Source organism: Hyaena hyaena, unplaced genomic scaffold, assembly GCF_003009895.1.
Source record: "Hyaena hyaena isolate Hyena2069 unplaced genomic scaffold, ASM300989v1 scaffold_962, whole genome shotgun sequence".
Classification (NCBI taxonomy): Eukaryota; Metazoa; Chordata; class Mammalia; order Carnivora; family Hyaenidae; genus Hyaena; species Hyaena hyaena.
Genome location: NW_024081596.1, coordinates 204,021 through 223,532, shown reverse-complemented (window position 1 = coordinate 223,532; position 19,512 = coordinate 204,021). Strand labels below are relative to the sequence as shown.

Here is a 19,512-nt window from a genome sequence, read left to right as displayed (position 1 = left end):
CCTAAGTATTTTACTCTCTTTTTCTGTCTTTTCAACATTTTATTTTTAAAACATTTTAAATCTATTGCAAGAAAAAATACAGAGGTTTTGTATAACCTATATCTACATCTTATACAGCCACAGTACAATTGTGGAAGTAGGAACTAGGCAAATAATACTGATAAAATAAAATATACTACACTCATTCAAACATCAATTTTTCTACTAATGTCTTTATTTTGATCCAGAATTCTAATCAGAATATTTCTTTTTAATGCTCCTGTAAATGGAATTGCCTTCATAATTTCCATTTCAGATTGTGCAATGTTTGTGTATAGATATGTAGCTGAATTTTGTATTTTGAATTTATATCCTGTCACTTTGACTGAGTTTATTTATTAGTTCTAACAGAGGTTGGTCTTTTTTTAGGTGGGGGGGAGGGAGGATATCTTGAGAGTGTTCTCCATATAAGATCATATCATCTGTGAACAGCAATAATTTTATTTCTTCCATTATACTTTTGATGCCTCTTATTTCTTTTTCTTGCCTCTTTCAGTATTATGTTGGATAGGTGAGATAAAAACAGACATCCTTGCCTTGTTCCTGATCTTACGGGAAGAACTCTCAGTTTTTTACTATTGAATATGGTGTTCCTGTGTGGGTACAGAGACATATTGCTTTTATTTAGTTGAGGTAGAGTCTTTCTATTTGTATCTTAGTGAGTCTTTTTCTTTTTTAAGTCATGAAATAATGTTGAATTTTATCAAATACTTTTTCTTCCTCAATTGAGATCATGCATTTTTCCCCTTCGTTCTGGTAATATATGGTTTTACCTTAATCAATTTTTATATGTTGGGCCATCTTTACATTCCAGAAATAAATCCCACATGGTCATGGTATATAGACTACTGTTTAATATGCTGTTAAATTCTGTTTGCTAGTATTTTGGTAAGAGTTCTACATCAAGGTTTGTAAGGACTAGTGGTCTGTAGTTTTCTTTTTCTTATAATATCTGTGTCTGGTTTTTGGTATTAAAGTAATACTGCATTAGGAAGTGCCCTGTTCTCTTCAATTTTTGGAAAACTTTGAGAAGGAATGGTGTTAGTTCTTTTTATTTTTATTTTATTTTTTAAAAAAAATTTTAATGTTTATTTTTAAGAGACAGAGACAGAACATGAGAGGGGGAGGGGCAGCGAGAGAAGGAGACACAAAATCTGAAGCAGCCTCCAGGCTGTCAGCACAGCTTGGGCTCAAACTCACAAACTGCAAGATCATGACCTGAGCTGAAGTTGGAATCTTAACCAACTGAGCCACCCAGGCACCCTGGTGTTAGTTCTTTTTAAATGTTTGGTAGAATTCATTAGTGAAACCATCAGGTCCAGGACATTTTGTTGTTGTTGTTGCTGGGAGATTTTTTCATTATTATTCAGTCTCCTTACTAGCTATAGGTCTGATCACATTTTCTCTTACTTTATGATTTAGTCTTGGTCAGTTTTGTGTTTTTAGGAATGTGTCCATTTCATCTAGACTATTCATTCAATGTGTTGGCATACGACTTATTTATAGCACACTTTTATATATTTTTTTAATTCTTAGAATCAGGAGCAATGATGCCACTTTCGTTTCTTATTTTATTAATTTGAGTCTTCCCTCTTTTTGTTTTCTTAGACCCTAAGGTTTGTCAATTTTGTTGATCTTTCTAAAGAGCCAACGTATGGTGTCATTGACTTTTTTCTACTATTTTTCTATTTTCTACTTCAAGTATCTCTACCTTGATGTTTATTTCCTTTCTTATGCTAGTTTTGAGTATAGTTTGCTGTTCTTTTTCTAGTCCCTTAAGTTGTAAAGTTAGGTTGTTGATTTGAGATCTTTTCCTGTTTTTTAATATAAGAATTGTACAAAGTTCCCCCTTAGTTGAGTTATCTGACTTGGAGTTTGTTCAGAGAATTTTAGCAACAATAAATGTGGGCTTTTTGTTAAATACTTTTCTGCATCAATTGAGATGTTCATTATATTAGTTTGTTAATATGGTGAACGATATTAATTGAGTTTTGAAGGTTAAACCAAACATGCCTGCCTGAGATAAATCCCATTTGTCATAATATATTATCCTTTTTATTTGATGCATACAAATTAAATTAAAATTAGTTAATATTGTACTTTGAAGTTTTACATCCATGTTTCTGTGACATTTTCCCCCTAGTTCTTATTCAAGGTTTGTTTGTTTGTTTATAATATCTTTATGTAGTTTAATATCAAGGAAATGTTGACCTCGCTGGACAATCTGGTAAATATTCCCTCCTATTTGATATTCTAGAGGAACTTGTGTAGAATTGGTATTATTTCCGGTTATACTTTGCCAGATTAATAGAGTCACCTGAGCCAGAAAATTGTTTTGATTTTGTCTTTACTACAAACTCAATTTACTTAACAGATGTAGGGAGATTCAGATTACACATTTCTGTCTGAATGAACATTGGATTTTTTTGTGTAAATTTCAAATATTGGTCTATTTCATGAAGTCTTTAGTTTACTTACATAAATTGATTCGTAACACTCTCTTATCATTTTTTATGTCTGTAAACTCCATAATATCTGTCACCACTCTCATTTCTAATAAGACTTTATTTATGTCTTCTTGCTATTTTCCTGGTGAGTCTAGGTAAAGATTAATTGAACAACTTTTCATTATATTTATTTTTTTCTCTGTTGATTTTTATTCTATTTCTTGGTTTCTATTCTGATCCATATTATTTTCTTTCTTCTGTTTCTTTGTGCTTCATTTGATCTTCTTTTTCTAGTTTCTTAAGGTTAAAGTTGATGTTATTTATTTGAGATCTTTCTCTCTTTTTTTGTAGCAAATGTGTTCAGGGCTATAAATTTTCTTTCTAAGTATTGCTTTAGTACCAACCCACAAATGTTTATATTTGCTGCTTTCATTTTCATTCTGATAAAAACTTTCCGGTTTCTATTTTAATTTATTCCTTAAGTGTATTGTTTATCTTCCAACAATTTGAGTGTTTTTAAAAAATTTATCTTTCTGTAATCTCCAATTTATCTTGAGTTCTCATTTAGTTTGTTTGTGCTCAGAATACCTATCTTATATGACATGAATCTTTTTAAGTCTGAGACTTGTTTTATGGCTCAGAATATAGTCTATCTTGGTCATTGGTCCATGTGTAGTTAAAAAAATGTGCATTCTGCTGTTGTGTGGAAATATTATTTCATTCTGCTTAGTTGATTTTCTTGTTCAAGTCTTTAATACTATTATTATTTTATCTACTTGTATAATTTACTGAAGTAAGGGACTGAACTCTCTGATGATAGCTATACATTTGTACACTTCTTCAGCTCTAACAGTTTTTCTTCACTTATTTTGAAGTAGGACCATCTTGGCTCAGTTCGTTAAGAATCTGACTCTGTATTTTGGCTCAGGTAATGGTCTCATGGTTCATGGGTTTGAGTCTCACATCAGGCCTCAGACTGAGAGTACAGAGCCTGCTTGGCATTCTCCCTCTCTCTCTCTGTCCCTCCCTATTTTCTCTCCCTTTCAAAATAAATAAATAAACAAATAACAACAAAAAAAGAATTGTTTAGTAATGTTATATATGTCCTCTTCATGAATTGGCAGCTTTATCATTATGAAATTATGCATTATAGTACTTTTTACACAGAAATCCACTTTTTCTGATATTAATATAATCTCTTCAACTTTATTTTTAATCACATAGCACATTTACAAAAATACAGCTTTACTGATATGTAATTCACAAACCATAAAATTTGTAATTTTAAAGATTACAGCTCACTGGTTTAACTCATACTTGTGCAGCCCTCACCACATCTAACTTTAGAAATATTTTATCAACCATAAAGAACCATACCCATTACCAGTCACTCCCTCTCTGTCCTCCTTCTGGTCCCTGGCAGCCACTAATCTCTCTCTGGGAGTGTTGGTCATTAGTCACTCTAATCTTCCAGTTGTTCTTTCCCCAACCTTGGATACATTTTTCATGTGCAAGTGCTTATCAGCACTCAACTGAATTCTCAAAAGGGAGCCTCAGAGGCCATGAAGGAGGAGATACACCTCTAACTATGGTGGAAATATGTCGGCCCAGTTTGTAACCACCACTGAGTGAGGACATGAGTAGAACATTCTACACTTACAGCACAAATTGTGCCCTTTACAACCACTCAGAAGTGAATAGTGTCACTTCTTCTAACCTGTGCAGATCCTGATTTAAAAACAAACGAACAACAATAATAACAGCAAAGTCAGTCCAGATCATATCGAAAAAATAATTAATATGAGGCAAGGGAAATAGAAAAAAAATAAAAACTATTGTTTCCAGGCCAGGTAACTTCAAGAGCTTGCTAGATATTTTGATTCAAATAATCAGTACTTGTTCAAACACAGAGAGACCCTTAGTACATCCAGTGTTCATAAATGTTTGGTGTCACCACCCCAACTCTGACTTTAAAAGTTTAGATCTATGGGGTGCCTGGGTGGCTCAGTTGGTTAAGTGTCCAACTCTTGATTTTGGCTCAGGTTGTGATCTCACAGTTTGTTGGTTCGAGCCCCATGTTGGGCTCTGTACTGGCAGAGTTTCTCTGTACTACTTGATTCTCTCTCCCTCTCAAAACGTAAGTAAATGAACATTTAAAAGAGTTTACAGCTACGAAGGGATTTCTTGCTGGCATATCTGTTGATGCTTGTTTCACTCTTACTTTGTTTCTCTTTTTTGGTGATGACTACTCCATCTCTTGAAAAACCACAGAGGTAAAATCAGATTTACGAAAAGTAATGGTCCCACTTCATTTCAGTTAGGCTTTCACTTCAATTTACTTTTTTCTCACCTCCTTATTGAACCCTCTATCTAGCTCCACAAGACTTCATTAATTCCTCGTATTAATAACACATGAGCGGTGCCTTCAAGATGAAATACTTGCAATTTATTTGAAGCGCATATACCCAAGGCCGATAGATTGAAATGTCCTAGATGGCATGCAATGGCTGGAATACCTTACTTATCTCCACTTAATAAACCCATAATCAAGGCCACCGGGGCGGCTCACTCGGCTAAGCATCCGACTTCAGCTGAGGTCATGATCTCACAGTTTTGTGAGTTCAAGCCCCACATCAGGCTCTCTGCTGTCAGCACAGCGCCCCTTCATATCTTTTGCCCCCCTCTCACTGCCCCTCCCCCACTCACATGCGTTTTCTCAAAAATAAATAAACATTTAAATAAATAAATAATCAATTTTCTGTGCTAATACACCCAGTACATTTATCTGGAATTCCACAAAATCCTAGGCGTTTGGAGCAAAGTACACTCTATCTCTCCACTTACTGACTCTGAAAGTCACTCCAGCCCATAATCAGAGACTTTACGTTGGAAGGCCCAGTCCTCGTCTCTCGGTAAGTTGTATCCATACAGTGAGACCATGAAGACCACTTGAAATATCTCAGCCTTGTACTTTCAATCCATGTGCATCTTTAGCTCTCAATTTCTTTCAAAGGGCTCTTTTTAGAATGCCTCATCTGAGTGTTAAGTTGAAGAAAGAGTGTCTTTATGTAGAACGTATAATGAATTAATCATTCTTATGTGTGTGATGCTGTAGCACTCTCAAATAGTTGATTATCCTACATTCTATAAACAATATTACCTGGTTGCTCTATGTAAGAGAGTTGAAATGCTAATTCTGGTATCCAAACAGTCACTTAAGACTTATTTTCTGCCTTTCTCCTCATGTCTAAACGCAGTTTAAACTTACTTTTTGTGCATAGCAGATACAGTATCTGAGAGGCATGCAATATTGGTGCCATCTCAATTGTATTGATATGTCACAAAACCTTTAAGAAATAAATATCTTCCCCCTTGCTCACTTGTAATCTGTGTCTTTGAGATAGATGAGAACTTAAATGTTTGTACTTTCCAGATAAGATAAAAGAAGTTGATAAAAGATGTCCAGAGATATTGAGTAACTTTCCCAAAAGCACAAAGGCAATTCATTTGAGAGGGAGGTGTGTTTGAGCTCAACAAACTGAAATGGAAGGAGAATATCCATCTTCAGTATATATTTCAGTACGATTTCAACCAGTTATTTGAAAGTGTTCATAAACGGGTACACAGAGACAAAGACTGAAACATTTATTTTTAAGGGTTCATTAATATGTTAACCTATTTTAAAAGGAAAATAAGTATCTGTAAATGACAAGATGAATTTCCCTCAGAATCATGTGTGATTTTAAAATTGAAGCAATCAGTTCTCTAAAATATGCGTCAATCTTCAGAAAGGGAAAGTCATCCATCAGGCAAAAGGCTGGGAACTGCAATATCTGACCACTCCTGAAATAATTCTTGAAACAGCTGTATAGTCTTCTTAGAGCTAACCCAAACAAGGATGTGCTCTCCAAGTCAAGATGTGGCAGAGTCTGCAAAATTGCTCTCAATATCAGAAAACTAAATAATGCAAAAGAACTATTTGGAACCATAACGAATGTAACATTTTTGCATGTTGCTTCTTTTAGTTAGCATTTTGACCTGACGAACCACAAAAACGTCCGTTTCACTGAGTATCTCTGGCCAATAGTGGAAGCTTCATGTGGCAACCTGGCAGAGTACTGTGCCTGTGGAATAAAGTGCAACCAAATTTATAAGCTTAATATGTTTATATAGACATTAATATTTGAGCGGGTGATGGAAAGTTAGTTTAGTTTACAATTATTGTTTAAATGGGATGCTACTACACTCTAATCTCTGAAACATGCTTATTTTATTTTAAGGTATACTTTGGTTTATGTTTACATTAATAATGTCCATATCTGCCTCAGACCTTCAGATAGCTGCAGAGGACTCCACGATACCGATGTATCATTATTTGTTGAAGAATTCTGCTATTGATTATTCTTTAGAGTGTTTGCAAATTCTATTACAAACAAAATTATAACTGTCATCTAGAACGATTTCTTTGAAGTAGAATTACTTAGTCCAAGAGTGTGTAAGTTCAGGGGCGCCTGGGTGGCTCAGTTGGTTAAGCGTCCGACTTTGGCTGAGGTCAGATCTCATGGTTATTGGGTTCGAGCCCCGCATCAAGCTCTATGCTGACAGCTCAGAGCATGGAGCCTGTTTCCGATTCTGTGTCTCCCTCTCTCTCTGCCCCTCCCCCACTCATGCTCTGTCTCTCTCTGTCTCAAAAATAAATAAATAATAAAAATATTTTTAAAAAGAGTATGTAAGTTCATAAAGTTTGGGGAATGTGAAATTGTCTCAAAAACATTTCTCCAAAGAGGACATCCAGATGGCCAACAGACACATGAAACAATGCTCAGTGTCCCTCCTCATCAGCGAAATACAAATCAAAATCACACTGAGATACCACCTTACACCAGTCAGAGTGGCTAAAATGAGCAAATCAGAGGACTCTAGATGCTGGCGAGGATGTGGAGAAACGGGCACCCTCCTACACTGTTGGTGGGAACGTGAACTGTGCAGCCCCTCTGGAAAACAGTGTGGAGATTCCTCAAAACATTAACAACAGAACTCCCCTATGACCCAGAAATAGCACTGCTAGGAATTTACCCAAGGGATACAGGAGTGCTGATGCATATGGACCCCAATGTTCATAGCAGCACTCTCAACAATAGCCAAATCATGGAAAGAGCCTAAGTGTCCATCAACAGACAAATGGATCAAGAAGATGTGGTTCATCTATACAATGGAATACTACATGACAATGAGAAAGAATGAAATCTGGCCATTTGTAGCAATGTGGATGGACCTTGAGGGTGTTATGCTGAGCGAAATAAGTCAGGCAGAGAAGGACAGGTACCATATGTTTGCACGTATAGGAGGATTAGGAGGAATTTAATGGAGGACCATGGGGGAGAAGAAGGGAGGAAATAGTGGGGGAGAGGGAGGGAGGCAAACTATGAGAGACTCTTGAATGCTGAGAACAAACTGAGGGCCGATGGGAGGGAAGGGAAGGTGGGTGATGGGCATGAAGGAGGGCACTTGTGGGAATGAGCACTGGGTGTTATATAGAAACCAACTTGACAATAAACTATTAAAAAAAAACTTAGTTATAATCCTACCACAGTTTCACCTAAATATGGTCAACTCTTCTCTTGAGAATTGCTTTTTATTCCCTTTCTTGCTTTTTTTCTACTGTGTGTGTGTGTGTGTGTGTGTGTGTGTGTGTGTGTGTGTTTGAATGTATGTGTGTCTTTTTCTTATTGATTGGTGGGAAACTTTTACATATTAGGATATGTTATCAAATTAATAGATGACAAATATATTTTTCCCATTTGTTGCTTGATTTTTTAAAATGTTTCATTTATTTTTGAGAGAAAGAGAGAGAGACAGCATGAACAGGGGAGGGTCAGAGAGAGAATGAGACACAGAATCCGAAACAGGATCCAGGCTCTGAGCTAGCAGTCAGCACAGAGCATGACGCGGGGCTCGAACCCACAAACCGTGAGATCATGACCTGAGCTGAAGTCGGACGCTTAACCAGCTGAGCCACCCAGGCGCCCCATTTGTTGCTTGATTTTGAACTTCAAGTAACTTTTTCATGAAGTTTTTCTGTGCATTTAATCAAAGCTGGAAGTTTCTTTTGTTTGCTTGTTTGTTTGTTTTTTGAGAGAGAGAGAGAGAGCAGGAGAGGGTCAAAAAGAATTCCAAACAGGTTCTCCACTGTCAGCACAAAGCCTGACATGGGGCTAGAATCTACTAACCTTGAAATCATGGTTTAGCTTAGCTAAAATCAAGAGTTGATTGCTTAACCAACTGGGCCACCTAAGGGCCCCACAAACCTGGAAGTCTTACACAGGAGGAGGATTCTAGGTTTTATGTTCTGCTTAGAAAGACCTTTTGTAGTATTAAATATAGAACTATTTTATTCTAACCCTATAGTTTGCCAGGTTTTGTTTTTTTATCTATATGAAAGTTTTGGCATACATTTTGTGGTGTGCATCTGATGTAATTTATCTCATAGAAATAGAAACTGTTACAACATCAATTGTGAATAATCCGTCTTTCCTTACTCATTTGAAATTACACTATAAATGAAATTTCCTATTCTCTCTCATTGAGAAAATTGTGTTTTATATTCTAATATCACCTGATTAATTAACGATATATAGCCATATATAGTTAATATACAATATATTATGTAAACTATTTATAATATATACTCCCGTATATAGTTGAATATATTTTTAATATATAATTAAATATATATCATATTATATTGCTTTGTATTGATGTTCATTTTGCTTCACAATAGTCCTATATGTATTTCTGTAACTTTTACTTTTTAATGTTTTATTTTGAGACAGAGAGAGACAGAGCATGAGTGAGGTAGGGGCAGAGAGAGAGGCATAGAATCTGAGACTGTTCTGAGCTGTCAACACAGAGCCTGACTTGAGGCTTAAACCCATAAACTGTTAGACCATGACCTGAGCCTAAGTTGGATGCTTGACCAACTGAGCCAACCAGGCACCCCCTAAAGTCTCCTTTTACCTTTTTTTTTTTTTTTTACGATTTTACATTTAAAAAAAATTTTACATTTATTTATTTTTGAGACGTAGAGACAGAGCACAAGTGGGGGAGGGGCAGGCAGAGAGGGAGACACAGAATCCAAAGCAGGCTCCAGGCTACTAGCTGTCAGAACAGAGCTGGATGCAGGGCTCGAACTCACAGACTGAGATCATGACCTGAGCTGAAGTCAGATGATTAACTGACTGAGCCACCCAGGCGCCCCCGATTTTACATTTTTGGAGCAATTTTAGGTTCACAGCCAAATTGAGTCAAAGGTACAGAGATTTCCCATACAACTTCTGTCTCAAAACATAAATGGCCTCTCCCACTATCAATAGCCTGACCAGAGATGTACATTTGTTACAATTGCTGACAAGTCATAATCACCCATAGACTGTGGTTTACGTTAGGGTTTGCTTTTGGTGTACATTCTGTTTGGTTTGGACAAATGTGTAATGACATGTATGGTTTTTTAATCTTTTGTTTCTGTTATCGTATTAAATAGGTTCCATTTTCTAAGTCGAAATCAGATAATCTGCACAGGTTCTTCTTTCTTCTTATATAAATATCACTCTTTTTTTTGGCTTTTCTTGTTCTATTGTCTAAGTTACCTAGAAAATTGTTGCTAAGATTAGATTAAACAAACATCTTTATCTCATTCCTGATTCTAGGAGCTAATGTCATGATTATATTAGGTCTTTAAAAATATATTGGCAAGTTAATGAAACAAAACGTCACATAAAACTTAAAAATTACTTTCAAATTACAAATCTAATACATGCTTATTATAGAAAAAAATTTAAATTACTGTTAATTCCAGTGTTCAAAGACAGTTACTTTTTGTGTACTTTCATCCGGTGTTATCTATATGGATTTTTTAAAAATAGTTTATTTTGGGGCACCTGTGTGGTTCTGTCAGTTACGCGTCTGACTTCAGTTCAGTTCATGATCTTATGGTTTGTGGGTTTGAGCACTACATTGGGCTCTGTGCTGACAGCTCAGAGCCTGGAGCCTGCTTCAGATTCTGTGTCTCCGTCTCTCTCTGACCCTTCCCTGCTCATGCTCTGTCTCTCTCTGTCTCTCTTTCTCTCTCTCTTTCTCTCTCTCTCAAAATAGAGATAAACACTAAAAATTTTTTATTGTTTATTTCACTATGTTTACATAAAATTTGTATTTTGCTCAAGTCACTCTTTACTAAAAATATAAACTTTTTAAAAAGATTACTAAAGTTATTTTGTCAACATTCTTATTAATGGCTGCATTTTATTTCAATGTCAGTTAGATCAACATCCTTGTAATATTATGTTGAGATTGTTTTCATATTTAACAAAAGTAAAAGATTATTTTTTCATAAAAGTTCTATATTTTTAATTATTTTGTAATATTGACTCCAGGAAGTGAAATTAGTAGATCAGGGGTGCCTGGGTGGCTCACTCAGTTAAGCTTCCGACTTCGGCTCAGGTCACGATCTCATAGTTCATGGGTTCGAGCCCTGTGTCGGGCTCTGTGCTGACAGCCAGCTCAGAGCCTGGAGCCTGTTTCAGATACTGTGTCTTCCTCTCTCTCTCTGACCCTCCCCTGCTCACGCTCTTTCTCTCTCTCTCTCTCTCTCTCAGAAACAAACAAACAAAAAACATTAAATAAAATAAATTAGTAAGTCAAAGGGAATAAATATTATGGGGTGCCTGGGTTCCTAAGTCACTTATGCAACTGACTTTGGTTTCAGCTCAGGAAATGATCTCATGAGATGGTGCCCTGTGTGGGGCTCTGGGCTGACAGAGCAGAGCCTGCTTAGGGTTCTCTCTCTCCTTCTCTCTCTGCACCTCCATTGCTCACACACTCTCTCTCAAAATAAATAAATGAGTTTTTAAAAAGATTAAGTATTATAAGACTCTTAATGCATTTTGCCAAAGTGCTTTACAAAAAAATTTTGCGTAACCATCATTGATGCTGAAGATTTTTCTTTTAATTGCTAATTTCACAGGAGCAATAAATCTATATTATTCATATTTCTTTATTCTGAGACTGAATACTTAATTATTATATTTGTTACCAATATGCATTTACTAATCTGTGTTCTCATTCTTTGCCTAGTTAATAGGCTTTAAAGATGTTCGTATTGATTAAGTGATTTGAAGACTAAATACATTAACCTTTTATATAATTGGTAGAGGTTTATTTTTCCCAATTCTTTTAGTTACCCATTAAAACATGATCACATTTGTACTTTTGGAAAAGTTTCTCTTTTAAGCTTCATAAGTTTGCCCACAGAAAAACATTTACTTCCATGTAATTTGCAATTGGAAAAAGGATACATGGTATGTCAAAGATCAGTGCATTACCATGTATATTATGATAGTATATACTTTTTGGCTATAAAGAATAGGCAAAGCATTTTAAGTTGGAAAATATGTCTAAATAAACAAATATGCATATTTGTTTAAAAATATGTTTTTATGTATCATGTATATATATGTAGAGAGAGATGAAATGTAAAGTAGATGTAAAAATTTTGTTGTTATTTTGAGATATTGAAGTCATAGACTGTATTTTTAGTGCGTTTTCTATTTTAATAAGTAATGAACATAAATTATTTTATAAGGCGCACATTTTTTATATTTACTTTATTTTATTTTATTTTTAATAGTTTATTGTCAAGTTGGTTTCCATATAACACCCAGTGCCCATCCCCACAAGTGCCCTCCCCCATGCCCATCACCCACAATTTTTTTTAATCCTTCCAGAGGACTCTGCTTTCATTATACATCAGAGTAAGTTCCCATTGAAATTATAGTCTGGGGAAAACACAAAAAAGCAGTCACCAGATGATTCTGGAGAGTAAAAAATAAACAAAACCAAAAACAAACAAAAAACAGTGGGCCTCTTTGGGAAGGTATTTAGCACTTGGAAGAGGAACAAAGCAGGATGAGTTTTCCATCTTTGGGACTTTGGCCTTCACAAAGACCATTGTTACAGTGTGACAGGGCAACAGAGCTCTGGAAAAGCACTCACCATCTCTCTGACCTCAAAAAGACAGAAACCAGGGCGCCACAACTGCTATAAGGTGAGGGGGAGTCTTGGAAAGAGGAAAGGCTGAGGAGAGCTTCAGTTCTTTGTGTATGAATTCTGCCTACATCGTAGAAGGAACATAGGATGATACCAGTGCGGGGCGACTCCACAACACAGCGGGGACTAGAATAATCGACTGAGGTCTGAGGTGCTGGCAGTTGCAGATAAGGAAAAAATCAGCACTAGAAAAAAATCAACATTAAACCCTTTGATGTCTAACCAATCTAACTGCATGCTAAAACGAAAGCAATGAAAGTCTCATGAGGAGTGTGTGTTTGTGTGTGTGTGTGTGTGTGTATTTATCTTTATATGTATATATAAATCTCCAGAACAGGATATTCATAATGTCCTGAAGACAATAAAAATTTATTTGACAGTTAAAGTATCAAAAATATACGACCCACTCTCAATGAAAAACACCAAAAACAGGCCAATCTTGATATGGTCCAAATGTTGGAATTGTCAAAGAATTTACAGCAGTTCTTTTTACCATGCTCAATGAGACAAAGGAAAATACACTCATAATAATGAAGAGTCAGAAAACTCAGCTGAGAAACAGAAAATATGAAGGCAACTCACACTGATATTGGAGGACCAAAAGATGTAATATCTAAAGTGTAAAAATTACTGAATGGGCTTAATAGCAGAATGGTGATAATGGAAAAGAAAATCAATCCACCTAAAGATAAATCAATGGAAATGATACAATCTGAAGAAAGAGACAAAGCTCTAAAGTAATAACTGTGCCTCAGATACATACACATCAAGATTAATTTCTCTAAAATGCATGCAACTTGAGTTGAAGAAGGAAAGATGAGGGAGAAGGGGGACAGGAGAACAATATTTAAAGAAATAATTGTTAAAGTTTTTCAATTTTGGTGAATGGTGTAGATTTACAGACTCAAGAATCTCAGTAAATTCCAGAGAAGACAAATATGGTGAAAAGCATACCAAGGCACATTAGTATCAAATGGCTGAAAAAGAAAAACAAAGATAAAATCTTGAAAGCAGCCAGAGAAAAGTGACACTCTAGGGAGGGTGGACAATAATTTTAATGACATGGACTCACTCGTCTTCACAAATAATGAGTTTAAAAACAAGAAAACCACAGTTAAGATGCCAAAAGTGAAAGAAAATAATCCAGGATCCTATATGTTGAAACGATCCTTCAGGACATATTTCTTAATTAAACAAGATGAAAGGAACTTCTAAACAACACACCCACTACAATAAATGGTAGACAAATTTCATCATGTTGAAAAGAAATACTACAAGAGTGAAACTCAGATATTCAGAAGAAATGTTAAGAATCACAAATGGTAAATAACTGAATAAATATAAATGACAATATTGTTCTCATTATGTCTGTAAAATGCATGGTTTTAATGAAATATATATAAATTTGATATAGTATAACGATTATGTATAACGTTTAACATTTTAAGCATTATACATATACATATATGGGAGTATGTTATTCTGTTGATGGACTTTACATGAAGTCCATAAAAAATTCCTAGTGTTGATAAATTAACAAAAGCAAAAATTAGTTCTGTGAAGGATGAACAAACTAACAAACTGTTAACTAGATTGAGCAAGGAAAAAAAGAAAATGACCAATATTAACAGTGAAGGAAAAGTCATTACTACAGAACCAGCCGCCATTAGAAGTATAATAAAATAATATAGTGACCACATCATCCAAACAAACTTTATAATTTACATGACATGGACAAATCCATTGAAAGATACAGGAAGGAAAATGACACAAGATGAAACTGAAAAGTTGAAAAGTGCAATATCTATTAAATAAAATAAATTTGCTACCAAAACTTTTCCACCAAGAAAACTTCTGGCCCTCATGTTTTAATGGTGAATTTAAACAAATGAAGAGGAAATACTTTCCAACTTTTTTTTTATGAGGACAGCATAACCCCAACCCTAAAATCTGACAAGTGCATTATCACAATAATAAAATCACTCATGGCCACACATAAAAAAATTGTCATGAACTATTGCCACCTGAATCCAAAACTGTGTATAAGATGGACAAAAATAGGGTTTATCTAGGTATGCAAGGTTGTATTCACAATCAAGAATTCATTAATGTAATGACATATCACTGGGTGACTTCAGTTAGTTGGGATTGACCACAGATTTATCTCTAGGGCTTCTGATTCTAATCCAGGGCTACAGAAGCTATTAATTAAAGATCATTGATGTTCTGTAACTATCTGTATGCAAGGTGTTCCAGAGAAGACTTTCTTGGCTTGCCAACATTGTTTATTAATAATAAATTTAGAGATTGCACCAGGTTTCAGTGGAGGCAAACGGGTTGGGGTGGAAATGTAGGGGCTCAAATATTAAAGCTGGTCATATAGCTTGAATGAATGTGACCATGAGCAGACTTGGGGGCTTCCTATCACAGAAGTGCTTCACATAAGCGGGTAGTGGTGCAAACCCTGGAGCAAAGAGTTTTGGTGCAACACAGGAGTGTAAAGGCAAAGAGCCTGTGCCTGAAATTCCAGGGCCCCTATCAACACATATCTTCTTCTTCCACTGTCCATTATGGTTTCAGTATAATAAAGTCCGTCTATTAGAATAAAGCATTTGAGTCTCCAATTAATGTTATAGTTTACCATATTTATAGAACATAAGAGAAAAAACCATAATCTAGATACATATAGAAAAAGCATTTCACAGATCTCAACACAAATTAACAATAAAAAAGTTCAGGGGTGCCTGGGTGGCTGAGTCAGTTAAGTGTCTGCCTTTGGCTCATGTCATGATCTCGCAGTTCGTGGGTTCATGGGTTCAAACCCTGTGTTGGCCTCTGTGCTGACAACTCGGAGCCTGGAGCTGCTTCAAATTCTGGGTCTCCCTCTCTCTGTGCCCCTCCCCCCTCTCACGTTCTGTCTGTCTCTCTCTCTCTCTCAAAAACAAATAAACATTAAAAAATAATAATAAAACAAAAATTTTTAAATAAAAAGTTTATAAAATTTTAATATAAAGCATGTTCATCAATCTAATAAACATCATCTACAAACAACTTACAGTCATGTCCTATTTAAAGACAAAATATTTAATGTTTCAATGCAGTGGGAAGAATAAAATAAGTATTCCCACAATGACCATTTTTTATTAAGCTTTATACTAAAGGTCCTAACTATTGGAAAAGGTAAAAAGAAGAAATAAAAAGTACCAAGACCAGAAAGGGAAAAACAAAACTCTCTCTATTTAAAGATGGCATGATTGGGGCTCCTGGGTGATTCAGTTGGTTAAGCATCCAACTTCAGCTCAGGTCATGATCTCATGGTTTGTGGCTTCGAACCCCACATCAGGCTCTGTGCTAACAACCAGCTCAGAGCCTGGAGCCTGTTTTGGATTCTGTGTCTCCATCTCTCTCTGACCCTCCCATGCTCACACTATCTCTCTCTCTCTCTTTCTCTCAGAAATAAATAAAATATTAAAAAATTAAAAAACTAAAGATGACATGATTGTGTTTTAAAAAAATCCTGGGATTTTTGTTTTATTATTATTTTTTAATGTTTATTTGTTTTTGAGAGAGAGAGAGACAGACAGAACGTGAGAGGGGGGAGGGGCACAGAGAGAAGGAGACACAGAATCTGAAGCAGGCTCCAGGCTTTGAGCTGTCAGCACAAAGCCCGATGTGGGGCTTGAGCCCACGAACTGTGAGATCACAACCTGAGCCCAAGTCGGACCCGAGCCACCCAGGCACCCCATAGCACCCATATATGGTAAGATCTCAACAGAGTGGATATAGAGAGGACATATGTCAACATAATAAAAGCCAGGTATGAGGGGTGCCTGGGTGGCTCAGTAGCTTGAGCCACTCTTGATTTCAGCTGAGTTCATCAGTTCATGATCTCATGGTTCGTGAGATTGAGTCCCATGTAACATGGACCCTGCTTGGGATTCTCTCCCTCTGACCCTCCCTCACTTATGCTCTCTCTCTCTCTCTCTCTCAAAATAAATAAACATTTTAAAAATAAATAAATTACAAGAAATGAATAAATGGCATATAGGAAAAGTCCACAGCTAAAATCATACCCAATAGTGAGAAGCTGAAAAGCTTTCATCTAATATCAGAAAAAGACACAGATATCCACTGTCACTACTTTTATTCAACATAAATACCTAGCTATAGCCATTGAACAAGAAAAAGAAACAAAAGGCATCCAAATTAAAAAGGATGAAATAAAATTCACCATTAGCAGATTACCTTATATTAGAGAAAACCCTAAAGACCCCATCAAAAAAACCTGTAAGAACTAATAAATTTAGTAAAGTTGCAGGATAAAAAAAACCAATGCAGAAAAAAATCTACTGCATTTCTATACACTAATGATGAATTATCAGAAAGGGTAATTAAGAAAATAATCCCCTTTACAGTTGCACCAAAAACTAAAATAAAATACTTAGGAACTAATGTAACCAAGGAGAAGACACATGTATTAAAAGTAAAAGACATTAATGAAAGAAATTCAAAGAGACACAAACAAATGAAAAGTCATCCCATGTTCATAGTTTGGAAGAATTAATATTGTTAAAATGTTCATGTCATCTAAAGCAATAGACAAATTCCATGCAATCCTTCTCAAACCTTCCAACAGCATTTTTTACAGAAATAGAACCCAAAAAATAATTCTAAAATTTGTGTGGACACATAAGAGACCCTACACGGACAAAAAAAGTCTTGAGAACGAAGAGCAAAATGAATGCATCATGATCTTTGATTTAAAATTCTATTATAAAGCTATAATAATTGAAACATTATGTTATTGGCAAAAAAAAAAAAAAACACTGGACACATAGATTAATGAATAGAATAGAAAGCCCAGAAATAAACCCACACATGTATGGCCAATTAATTTATGACAAAGGAGTTAAGAATATAAAATGGAGAATGGACATTTCCTTCAATGAATGGTGTTGGGAAAATTGGACAACCACATACAAAAAAAATAAAAGTAGGTCATTAAGTTACATCATACACAAAAATTAACTCAAAATAGATTAAAGACTTGGATGTAAGACCTGAAACCATAGAACTCCTGGAAGAACACATCGGCATCAAGTTCATTGACATTGGTCTCAGGTGATGTTTTTTGAATCTGACACCAAAAGCAAACGCAAGAAATGCAAAAATAGACAAGTGGAACTACATCAAACTAAAAAGACTCGGCAGAGCCAAGAAAACCATCAACAAAATAAAAAGGCAACCAACTGAATAAAAGAAAATATTAGTGAATCATATATCTGATAAGGGGCTAACACCCAAAATATATAAAAACCTACTACAATTGAAGAGCAAAAAAAACCACAATTCAATGAAGAAAATGGGCAGATGAACTGAATAGACATTTTTTCTAAAGAAGGCATACAGATGGCCAATAGGCACATGAAAAGATGCTCTACTTCATTAATAATCATGGAAATGCAAATCAAATTTACAATGAGATCTCACCTCACATCTGTTAGAATGGCTATTATCAAAAAGACTACGCATGACAAGTGCTGGCAAGGATGTGGAGAAAGAGAACCCTCATGCACAATTTCTGGGAATGTCACCTGGTGCATCCACTATGGAAAACAGCATAGAGTTGCCTCAACAAACAAAAATAGAACTACCACCTGATCCGGCAATTCCACTACTGGGTATTTATGCAAAGAAAATGAAGACACTGATTTGAAAAGATATCTGCACTCCCATATTTGTTGCTGCATTATTTACAATAGCCAAGATATGGAAACAATCTAGTGTCCATTTGATGGATGAATAAAGAAAATGTGGCATATATATCTAAGTACTCGTATATTTGTATTTGTGTATATAAGTAGAGATGTGTGTGCATATGTATATGTGTGTTTATATATTTGCATATTTGTGTGTATATATAAATGTGTATATTATAATATGTATACTATAATCTATAATTCATACATATAGAAACACACCTACACACACAATGGAATACTTTTATGGTAACAATTTATATTTAGATTTAGCCAGCTGAACTCAGTTTAGATGATCCCAATTTTGTTGGCAACATCCAAATCATTGTAGTCAGGAGACAGTAAAAGAGAAACAGTCTTCTTTCCATTGGGTGTTGACCTTGGCCACATCAATGGCATAGGGCTTCTTCAAAGCCTGTTTGATCTGGCACCTGTTGGCCTTGACATCTGTGATGAACACAAGCGTGTTGTCGTCTCCTATCTTCTTCATGGCTGACTCAGTAGTCAGTGTGAACTTGATGATGGCATTGTGGTTAAGCTTCTTTCTCCTGGGGACACTCTTTTGAGAGTATTTGGGCTGGCTCTGGAGACACAATGTCTTGGGCCATGAGGACGTAGGTGATGTGCAGATCTAATTTCTTTCGTGACTGTGGATGCCTTTCAGCACCATTCCCTTGGCCTTCAAAACTTTGGCTTTGACTTCAGCTTTGGGAGGGACAGGGGCTTCCTTCTTCACTTTGACATGATCTTCATGAAAGGCCACATGATGGAATATTATACAACCATAAACCATTTGTGAAAATATGTATAGATCTCAAGGACATTATGCTCCGTGAACTAAGTCAGACAGAGAAAGACAACTAACATATGATTTCTCTTATGAGGGAAATCTAAAACCTAAACTCCTGGAGAAGGAAAACAAATTGATAGTTCCCAGAAGTGGGGATTGGAGATGAAAGAAATTAGCAAACTATTTTTGTTTTGTTTTGCTTTGTTTTTTAGTGTAAATAAATTGAATTTTAAAAATGTAAAATATTTAGAAAAATTAAAAAGAGACATGTAAGTCATTTACTGAAAACTGTAAAATGTTGCTCAGAGATATTACAAAGGATCCAGCTGAATGCAGAGATATATTACTTTCCTTAATTAAAAGAACTCAGTGCTCC

The 19,512-nt window shown here is 35.5% G+C and overlaps 1 pseudogene; it reads right to left on the bottom strand.

The window, feature by feature from the left end:
* Nucleotides 1-18,634: 18,634 nt before the first annotated feature.
* On the bottom strand, nt 18,635-19,139 carry LOC120223175 (annotated as a pseudogene).
* Between the last annotated feature and the right edge of the window lie 373 nt (nt 19,140-19,512).